Genomic DNA, 11,670 nt, shown 5'->3' on the forward strand with positions numbered 1-11,670 from the left:
CGCTTCAGTGGTGAGCTTGCTTCTGGGTGAGAGCACCCGATAGCCTCCTCACACCTCTTTAGTTGTCTGAGTCAAAGCACCTCCATTTTGAATTCTTCTTTCTTGAGACGCCTTCCGGACAGGCATTTTCTGCTCCATCCTCTATCCGGTACACGGAATGTGGCTGCCAGCCAGCCAGGCAGTGCAGACCTGTCACCCCAGCAACTGGAAAGTTGAGATAGAAGGAGGAACAAAAGTTCAAAACCAGTCCAGGTTTCAGGGTGAGTTCAAGGCCAGCCTTGGACAGCTTCTGGAGATCTCGTTTTAAGATTTAAATATGGGGGAAAAAAAGAGAGTATTCTGGTACCTTTATGTCAACTTGACACAAGCTAGAGTCATTTTGGAAGAGGGAAAATCCACTGAAAAATGCCTCCACCACGTTAGTCTGTTGGCAAGCCTCTGATGTATTTTTTTTTTTTTTTTTGATTGACAATTGAAGTGAGAAGGCCCAGCTCATTGTGGGCAGTGCCAGCCCTGGGCAGGTGACCCAGAGTTATCTAAGCAGGCTGAGCAAGTCACCAGGAGCAAGCCAGTAAGCAGCATTCTTCCATGCCTCTGCTTCAGCTCGGGCCTCCAGGTTCCTGCTTTGAGATCCGGCCCGCATATCCCTGGATGATGACCTATAAGCTGTAAACCGGAGTAAACCTTTTCCTCACCAGGTTGTTTTCAGTCATAGCAACAAAAAGCCCTAACTAAGACAGAAAGGTGGGGATATAGCTCAATAATAAAGCACTTGCCTCAAATTATCTGTGCCCTAGGTCCAATCCCTAATACTGCAAAGAATACAAAATATAAAAATATATACAAAATTAAATAAGAAGTGGCCAATGTGAGATCCCAAGTTTACGTGTTTAAGATCCCAGCCCTTGGGAGAAACTGATGTCTTGCATTTAGTCCCCAGCAGCTAGAAGAAAGTACCAATTCTCCAGCTCTGTGGGGTCGGGTGACAACCCTGCCAGAGCCAGAGGACTGGATCACCGGCCTTAGTGTAACAGGCAGTTTAAGGAGTTCATTGTTGGCCACGGAGACCCTCCCTAGCATGCCTCCACCACACAAGTCCTTCAGTCCATCTTGACCAGCTTCACGGTCGTTCAAGTGTCAGGGCTAGCCACACAGTCTCTCTCAGAAAGGGAGAAGTCCACGTTTCCAGCCGTCACATTGAACAGAGATTTGTCACATTGAACAGGAGCTGAAACAAACCTCTGGATTAGCTTTACGTATCCAGGAAATTAAATTAACCAAAGCCCTGGCCCCTGAGGCAGCCGGAGACTCCGTTTCATTTTGTAAATCCAAATCTCCAAAAGCAAAAAGCACACTCTGTGAATCGAGCCCTGGGACTCCCTCCCAATCCCTTAAGCTCTCTAAAATCATTATTTATTACACTGACGAAATAATTTACCTGGGGCTAGTTCACGGTGGAATGGTAGGTTCCTCAGTGCACGGTCATTTTCTTAGACTAAAGTACTGGTTCTTCTTAAAGATAACATAATAGTCAAGGCAAATGTCGGTGGTTTAATTCATCACCCTCCCTACTATTAGGGAGGCTTGCCTAACAAGGGAGTCATGGGCTCCAGGTCAGGTGACTGAGACTTTGCCTTGCAGAGGAACTAAGCCAGCCAGGTGTTAAGCTTCATAGTACGGTCTTGGAAACCAGGAGGCAGGAAAGGGGTCTTCTCTTGTATAAAATTCCTCGGGAAAAATTTCCGGTCTTGTCAGAGCACTTATGCAGCCAGATCGCAGCACCACAAGTGTGTGTCCATGCTAAATAAATAAACGAGTCTCAGAACATCTGCTTCCTGGATTTGGAACTTATTATTGACTGAATCCCACAGTTTGGTCCCCTGGAGTGGGTTTTCATTAATTAAAAGCTCAACTCCATATTCTTTTACCACAGCATTTTCAAAACATCAAAGTATGCAGAGAAGTTTCTAGAATTGCTTTGATTCTTATCCTCCTCCTGCCCCCAAGGCATTCAGCATTGAAGGAGGCCAGAGGTCATTCCAGGGAGGAAGGAACCAGAAGCAACAGGTTGAGACCAGAAGGGCAGTGGGCAGGCTACTGGCAAGTGTGGCAAGTGTGAAGGGCTTTGAAGAGAAGTTTCTGGCACCCTCCTGCCTTCCTGCTGCCTTGGCAGCTGGGGAGGAGGCTGATAAGATAAAATCACATTCCAAGCATGCCATTCCTGAAGGAGGGCAAATATGCTTAGCAAAGCCAGGTTCAAAGAGGAGTCGCCTCCTGTCTAGAAGAGGGATGGCTCAGAGCTGTGAGACTGCTAAAAGCCAATGTCTTTACAGATTCTCCACCAAAAAAAAAAAAAAAAAATTAAATCAGAAATCAATTGAACCAGGTTGGAGAGATGGCTCCCTGGTTAACTGCACTTTCTGCTCCTGTAGAGGACCTCAGTTGGTTTACAATGGTGCCTCACAACCATCTCTAACCCCAGCTCCAGCTCTGAGGAATCCAGTGCCCTCTTCTGGCCTCTGCCGGCACTGCGCAAACATGCATGCATACAGGGTTGGAGGGATGGCATTAGTGGTTAAGGGCATTGACTGTTCTTTCAGATTGTTAGGGAAAAAAATCCTAAGAATAGTGGCTCTGCTGGCTCAAAAAAACCCAATTAGGTCAGATCAAACCAAATTAAAATGCCCATTGTTTTATTAGATATAGTGCTCTTGAATGGCCGAGTGTATTGCAGGGAGACAGGAAAGTGGGGAGCACATGCAAACCCAAAACCACATGTTTCTCCTCTGGGAGCCCACTGAACTACCCTGTGGGAGTGGTCCTGACTTGCTGGGATTTGGAGTCCAGACTAATGCAACTCCCAGGCCAGGGGGGCTGGGATGAATGCCAGGGGCTAAGGCTACACTCCATACTTAACATTCCAGCCAGACTCTTTGGATATAGGGGTGACAAGAAGTTGAAGTGATGATTATGACCAACATTTTAGGCTCTCTTTGAAAAAAGGGCATAGAGTCAAGTCTGGCTACTTCCTGTGGGCATGGGAGCGACATGGGGAAGGGAGAGCTGGGTGTTGGTGGGTCCACGTTCAGCGGGTGGTATGGCTAGAAATGCATCCTGTTCATTGTCATCCTGGAGACACCAGGCATTTGTTTCTTGAGGGAGGTAAGAAGGTAGGTGTCTAGGAGAAAAAAAATATTGTTATTATTAAACTTATGAAATGGGGCTAGCTGTGGGATGAGGCACAATAGCAGAGAAAGCCAGATTTTAGTTGGCAGATGTCCTTGATCCAGAAGAGTCGGCACCAATAATGTCCCAGGAGCTGGTACAGGTGCTTTTGGTGTTGTCCTGGGAACATTTTGTAAGTTGGTCTTGACGTAGGCAGCAGAAGTAACCTGCAAAATATGCTTAAAACTGGCTGGGGTTAGAAATTAAAAACCTTGGATTTTACCAGACCTGATTTTGGTGTAGTGGTAGATCCTTTCCAGGAAACTGTAAGAGAACTGGAACAGATTTTATAGATTGGTGTCAGAGCAAAAGGCTATGAAGGTTGAAACCTGTTAATTCTGGACTACGAAGCCTGTTAAAGAACAGTACCTTGAGTTGTCAAATGCCTTTCGACAGATCTGAGAGGAATAGATGAGCAAAAAACGAGACAGCTTTTGGCTAGCAGGTAAATCCCAAGTCCTCTCCTGGTCCTTGGAGAACATCAGGCTTAGAAGCAGTATTTGCCATTAGCTGTTGAGCGTGAGAGGCCCTGTGAGATTTTCCCTGTGAGCTGGAAGATTGTCTTACCTGGTTTGGCAGGAAAAGCCGATTGATTTCCTGGGTAAAAGGCCTCCTTTGCTTTTGTGTGGGTCACTTTGCCAAACCCAGAGGCAAGCCTGGAGATGGCAGGTCTTCTGTCTTCTTGGAGGAGTCATAGGGTGCTGCAGAAGCTGGCTGTCTCTGTGTTAGAAGCTCTTGTTGTTAAAATGCCATGATCTCGGATCTATAAAGGCACTTGAGAGCCTGGTACCATTACCTGGTATTTTAAACTGGGCATATAAGCTAAATTTTTAGAACTGTGGTAATCTGGAAAGACACATGTACAAATTCACATCACACACACAAAAAAAAAACCCACAGTTACACACTTACATAAACACATTGTGGCCACATTATTCTAACAGAGAAACAGCCTTAGGGACCTGTGTCAGCTGACTAGACGTTGCAAGAGAGAACAGAAACATAAGGATGAAACATTTTTGTAGAGTTTTAGAGTGGAAGGACGAGGTAGGGGGGAGGGAAGCAGATTTGTTGTCAGCAGGGAAGGGTGGGGCAGCAGCGGAGATGCCAGAGTGGTCTGAGTGTGGGTGGCAGAGACCAGGGAAACAGCTATGGAGAACCTAAGGCCAAGCCCCCTGCCTGTGCCGGGCCCAGATAGAAACCTCTGTTGACACAGGCTAGTGAAACTGATGGGCAAGTGCCGCTCCATGAACCGGCTGCACCGCAACTCCGTTGTTGGACACACAGTGGCGCAGGGCATTGGAGCACTTTGGGACAGAGGGGCAGGACAGGGCACTAATGTGGAATCTGCCGCTTTGGGCACGCAGATGCCGGCTTTGGAGCACTTTGAAACGGGAGTGGGGTCGGTGACCGCTTTTATGAGTGCATACCCTGTAGGCTTAGAACTCCAAAAAACGGTTGCAAAGCGACCGTGCAGCAGTAGCTTCAGGGAGAAGAACTGGGGGCGGGGGGGGGGGGGGGGGGAGCAAAACGCTGATGATGAATCAGCAAAAAGATAGGCGGAAGTCGGGGAGGGACAAAAAAGCTGTCGGTGAATGAAAACAGAGAGAGAGAGAGAGAGAGAGAGAGAGAGAGAGAGAGAGAGAGAGAGAAGGGGAAGCGGGACAAAGACTTGTCGCCAATGGATAAAGAACAGCGGAAGAGGAGGGACAGAAGTGCCATACTTTAAAAAACGCGGGCTTTAGAGCGTAATTTGCTTTAAGTTAGATTATTGCAATTTAAAAGGTTTTTAAGTGCCCGCTTAAGGGCATTTGAAATCGGCTAGGAATTGCAAGAAACCCACTTTAAATGCATGCCTGTGACATGAGCCTGTTGTAGTGCGTCCACCTTTATGTATGAGGGTACATGAGAAATTGGCTGGGAACGTCTTCCGGCACCCAAATCTCATCTCAGCAGAGGGCCCGGCCTCTGCCACGTGTGTGCCAGGCTTTAAACACGGCCGTGACTTCAACAAAAGCCCGAAAAACGATTGGGTCACCCCAAAACCCTATCCGCATGCAGTTTAAAAGGGAAACTCACCAAGTGAAACCAAACTTGCCTTGTGGAACACGTGTGCAGGAAGGCCCATTTTCCAGCGTGGCCCTGGACCCCTGGGCTCACAGAAAAAATTAAGGCCTCTCGGTGGGACCTCCTTATGTTCGGAAAAAAATCCTAAGAGGGGTAGCTCCACCAGCACAAAGAAATCTAATTAGGTCAGATCAAACCAAATCAAAATGCCCATCGTTTTATTAAACACAGCGCTCTCGGGTGGCCGAGCACATGGCAGGGAGACAAGAAAGCGGGGAGCACATGCAAATCCGAAACCATGTGTTTCTCCTCTGGGAGCCCACTGAACTATCCTGTGGGAGTGGTCCTGGCCCCCTCCCCCCAGGCAGGGGTCAGGACCTGGCCTGCTGAGATTTGGAGTCCAGATCAACTCCTAGGCCGGGAATGGTGGGGGGGGATGCCAGGGGATGGGGCTATGCTCCAGACTTAACACAGATGACCCAGGTTTAATCATAGCACCTACATGGCAGCTCAAAGCCACCTGTAACTCCAAGAAACCTGACTCCCTCTTTTGGTCTCCGTGGGTACCAAGGAGGAACATAGCACAAGCAAACATACATACAATTAAAAAAAATATACTCATAAAGTAAATCTTAAAAGAAAATGAATGGATGTCACAGAGCATCCCATCACAGCAGATGTATGTGTGGAATGCCTTCCCCTTGAGGGTTGAGGGGCAAAGCAAGGAGCACCATCCCCAGATAACATTAATTTTTTTTTGTTTTTTTTTTATTTCTTTGTTTTTGTTGTCATTTTTTTTGGGTTTTCAAGACAAGATTTCTCTGTAGCTTTCAAGCCTGTCCTGGAACTGGCTCTTGTAGACCAGGCTGGCCTTGAACTCAGAGATCTGCCTGCCTCTGCCTCCCGAGTGCCGCCACCACCCAGCCAGCCGACATCAATTTTCTAAGATGCAATGTCTCGGTGCCTTGACGATCCGCAGCTCCGCCCGTGGTGTCATCAGAAGGATGGCCACGCGTCTGGGACTCAAGAAAGTTCTGTGGGAACTGAGAGTGCGCCTAGGAGAAAGAGCTGCTACTACGGGGAAACTTCACCTGCCTTCAAAGCAGTGGGAGATCAGGAGGTCCTTTCTGTTCTTGGAGCCATTGCCACCTGAATTTGTCTCCTAGAAGACTCTAAAGACCTGGTGCTTCATCCAGGCATTCCCCAGAGCAGCTCCTCCGAGCAGGAAGTGTCTGTGGCAGAGTTTGACACCAGCAGGCTTCTCTGTTTGCAGCCGACTGATAAGACAGGAGATCTAATCAAGACATTTTAAGTAGCAGAATGGAAGTCACAGACACTAGGACTTGGCTTTCTGAACCGGAAGAGAAAACAATTCAGCCAGTCCCACTGAGGCTGGGCCTTGGGGGATCAGGGCTTCTGTTCAGGGGTGGGGCAGAGGGAAAAGGTAGAAGGAACACTAATAGGAACACATTCCTAGGAAGCAGCACAGGGCTTCACAGTTAGGAGGTGATGGGGCCCCAGGGCACTGGTGGCAGCAGGAAGGTTGGCTCACCTGCCAGCCAGCCCCAGACAATGGAGGCTCTGCAGAGGTGTTAGTCTGGGTCCCTTGCTCAGCTACTTGAACTGTGAAAATCCAATGTACTCCTCCTTATTGTCCCCTCTTCCTGCATTAATGACTGCTTGCCTGCCCAGAGTCATTGCTCATCTGTGAACTGGCCATCTACTACAAGACCTTTGAGATTTTGCATAGCTTTTCCTTCTTATAACCAATTTTTGAAGAATATGTATTTGGAGACCCCAATGCCCCTAGGAGCACACACTGTACACGTGAAATGTGAGCATAGCAGCTAAGCACACAGGGACTCCATCCCGAGACACCACAGGTGCAGTTTCTTCTCCTGCCATAGGTGGCGATATTTCAAAGTCAATATCATCACAGGCCTCTGACCCCTGAAGATGCTAAGATCTATGTTTGGGTGCTACAGTTTGTTGGGAATAAGGAGCTAGATCCTCTTCTAAGCAATGATTCTTTCTTTTTCTTTCTGTTCTTTGCGTCGTTTGCTGCTTTGTTTTGTCTTTTGAGATAAAATCTCACCCAGCACAGGCTGGCCTTGACCCCATGAAGGACAGAACTCCTGACCCTTCTGCCTCCACCTCCCAAATGCTGAGGGAAGAGGTAGGTGCCACCACAACACCCAGACACCAGATATCTAAGCTACTTTTCGAGATTCCCAGAGGTCCTAAACTGCCTCTTTAATGACTTTAAGTGATTTCTAAAGAAAATCAGTATCTGATGAAAGAATTAAGCAGCACCCACCCACACCTCAAGGATGAGAAGTTTATGAAGCGAACAGCTTTTAACTCCAAATAGCAGTGGGCGTGGGCGGGTGGAGGAGGGGCCGCTGTTGACGGCGAGAAACGGGTGGTCTCCATGGAGAAGGTGACATTCCTGAAACAGCGCTTTAAGCAAATGAAACTCGCCTGTGAAGTAAGTCCGATCCAAACGAGAAGACAGTAAAGATCACTTACGGACCAACCCTACAGCATCCTCCACCCCGACCCTACAGCCCCTGCCCCCCCAACACATAGCCTACAGCTCCCTTTCCTCACGCAGCTGGAGTCTATTTAGAGGAAAAGACGCTTGGGAAACAGGGAGATTTTCCAGGCCTTGAGTTTAGAAATGGCAGGCCCATTATTTTATCATCCGGCATCAGGATCCGTAAACTCTTCCCCTAACCCTCTGTAGGCAGACTGCCTCCCCCACCCCCACGTGCCCGCCATGGTCTCCAAGACCTGTGACTATGTGACGTTTCAAGGCAAAAGGAGTTTTGCGAGTGGGATTGAGATGACAGAATTTAAAATAGGGAGGTGACCTAGACGGCACGGGTGACCCTAACCCGATCACGTGATCCCTCAAAGGCTTAGGCCCGTCCGAGCTGCAGGCCTGAGATACTGCAGTTAAAAACCTAGCTGAGTGTGGAGCATGGCAGAGACTCACCCACCGCTGCTGGGCGGAACCTGGAAAGGGGGGAAAGAGCATGGGCAGCCAATGGGAAACACACGGAAGGACATGGGTCTCCTCCTTGGCACCCACAAAGCTGCTGCCCGCTGGCTTCCAGGGGGTTGGGACGCTGACTCGTGTGATGAAAAGTGATGTCTTTCAAGCCCACATGTCTGCTGTCTGCTGTCATGTGCTCTGGAACTGAACAAGGGAAGTCTACACAACCTTCACAACCCGGTGGCCTCACCTAAAATACTGACGGTAAAACTGGTCACGTGGCCAGGCTCTCACTCCACGACTATGTCCAGCCCAACCTGCAGGACCACAGAGACTAAAGAATTCCCATGGTGCTTCTGGGAAAGGCCAGAAAGGGAGAGGAGGGGGCACCAGTTGAAGGGCTGACTGGGTGGCTCCACAAGGCCAAATCCACAGTGCAGATGTTTCCAGCTCAGATGGCAGCTTGTTTTAGGATAGGTTCATGGAGACTGTGCGCTGTCAGCTTCAAACCCAGTCTTTTACCCGCAGAAACTGAGGCCTTCGTCTTCCTCGTCGGCTTGTGGTGGTTATTGTCCAGCGTTCAGGGTCTAGCTAGGCTAGCAGGATGGGTTTGATTCTGAGCTCGAACGTCACCTAGACAATGTAACCAAGTCTTCAGACTTGGTGTCCTCTCTTGTCAAAGATGGGGATGGTGCAACAGCCCCCCACGCGCCTGACGTTTTTCTTTCTGAGGTTTCAGTGAACCGTGGTTGGCTGAGGTTCTAAAGTATTAGATGGAGAACTCTAGAAATAAACACTTCTGGCTTTCCGTTGTGTGCTCCTCTCAGCAGTGTGATGAAATCTCACATCTAACCAATTCCTCTCTCTCAGGACGTGGCTTCGACCCCTGGCCACCTTTTAATCAGCCAATGGCTGTCTCAGGCATCAGGCCAGCTGTCATGGCGTCTCAGTGCTGTTTGAGCAGCCCCTAATTTCCTTAATAATGACTCCACATCTCAAGAGTGATGATAATGGCAATTCAGGTAAGACAACTGCTGGTGGGTGATTCTGGGGGAACCCCCAGGCTCAGGACCCAGGCTCTGTCATGTGACTTATCCTAGAGGATCCTTGAATCATCTAGTAATAGGTAAACTTTGACCTGGACTCCAAACCCCAAATATAGCATCTAACTCTCAATTGCCCTCTCTTCCAATTAAAATAGAGGTTTCCAAGATGGGCAGTGGAGACACATGACTTTAATCCCAGCACTCGGGAGGCAGAGGCAGACGGATCTCTGTGAGTTCAAAGCCAGCCTGATCTACAAAGTGAGTTCCAAGATGGTGAGGGTTACACAGAGAACCCCTGTCTTGAAAAACTAAAAGAAAAGAAAATGGAGGTTTTTTCCTTTCTTCTTTTTCCTCAAGTGCTAAAGATCAAACCTGAGCCTTGAGCAGACTAGACAAGAACACCACACTGAACTGTAGCCCCAGCAATATGAAGGATTCAAAACCATGTTTATTTCTTCATGTTTATTTTATGCATATGAGTGTTTTGCCCAAATGGATGTCTGCATACCACATGTCACGTGTTCAGGGCCCACAGAGACCAAAGAGGGAGTCAGATCCCCTGAACTGGAGTCAGATGGTTGTGAGCCACCGTGTCCATGCTGGGAGCTGAACAAACAAAGGCTTCCAGGAGCCTTGCAGAGGAGGGGAAGAAGGACTGGAAGAAACAGGGGTCAGGGATGCCTAGAGAACATGGCCCACAGAATCAACTGACTGGGACTTATGGAGCCCACAGATCAGGGAGCCTGTAGGGGTCTGATGTAGGTCCTTTGCATATATATTATGGTTGAGTAGCTTGGTATTCATGTGGGACTCATAACTGTACTAGGCCTTTTCTTTTGGGTCAGCAACCAGTTCCTAAATCACAACACAGAGACCCAGTTTTGAATGCACAGCCTAGGTAAGCCATATTTCTGGCTAGTTCTTTTAACTTAACCTGTTCTGCCGTGGGGCTTTTTACTTTGATTTTCTTGGTGTCTCTACATCTGGCTGGTTGATGGCTGCCTGGCTTCTGGCCCTGGGTATCTCCTCTCCTCTCCTCTCCTCTCCTCTCCTCTCCTCTCCTCTCCTCTCCTCTCTTACTCTTCTTGAGCCTGCAGTTCTCTCTGTCTGTCAGCCCCAGCTATCCTTTTTCCTGCCTTAGACCAATCAGGTGCCTTAGGCAGGCAAAGTGACGCAAATGTCACACATCTTTTTAATTAAACAAAGGCAACACACACAAAAGTGATGCACAGTTAAAGTAATATTCAGCAGTATTAACAAATGTAACACAGCTTTGCCCAGTGAAAATAATATTCCAGAACACCTAATAGTGGGAGTGGAGGGTGGTCCCTGACTCTTGCCTACTTAATGGGCAAGCAAGAGGAATACTGGTAGCCTCGTCCAGCCATAATGTGATGGTATGTGTTATTACCGTGCGCAAGAATGGACCACAAGATACACAACGAAACCCGCTTTAAGAGTTTTACTAATAAGGAGAAGGGAGAGAAAGCGAGAGGTGCACAGTGCTATCTGAAACAACATGGTGAGAGCGTAGAACAGGCATGTCCACTTTTTAAAGGCCGTTTAGCGCATGCGCATAGGGACTAATGTAGCCTGCCACGTCACACATAGATGACGTGACCATGCTGCCCATAGATTACGTAGGTCATAAGGCCCTAGGGTGACTAGGCAGTCTGCCTGAATGCTGAAGGCTCATGCGCGGAACTGGAAGTGCTAGAGCCTGAGGTGGCTACACATCGACCCGAATGCTGATGGCTGTGGGACTCCGGATATGATGGAAATAACAGCAGTATGTGCCTGCGCTTGTTGTCGCGCCATGATTGGTCGATGTCCCTGGGGGCCTTGCTCTTTTCTTAGGGGATATAGACGGGGTACAGATCTCGGAGAGAGGGGAGATGGGGGGAGAGACTGGGGGCAGGAGAGAGAGGGGAAACTGTGGTTGGGATGTAATATTTGAGAGAATAAATAATCATCATCATCATAATAAAAACAGGTGCTCTTAACTGCTGAGCCACCTCTCCAGCTCCAAACGGAAGTTTTAGAAATACTTTTCTCTTGTATCTCCAGGAGAAACCCCAGGGAGGGTCCACTGTGGGCCCCTGATCCCACCAGAATTCTCCAGTTTGATCTCCCAGCAACCCTTCCTGGAGCTGCCCATGCTTTGAGGACTGGAGTTCAGAAGTGCCCAGTGTTCTTTCTGTGTTGATCAGCAGGGTGCCAGGCAGTTGCAGCGTGACTTAGATTTGAGCCAATATTTGGACACACACACACACAATCACATGCACAAAGAACCTTCCACCTTCTCACCGAGATCACAGTGAGGTCCTCTCCATG

Source organism: Myodes glareolus, chromosome 1 (assembly GCF_982192425.1).
Source record: "Myodes glareolus chromosome 1, mMyoGla1.1, whole genome shotgun sequence".
NCBI lineage: Eukaryota > Metazoa > Chordata > Mammalia > Rodentia > Cricetidae > Myodes > Myodes glareolus.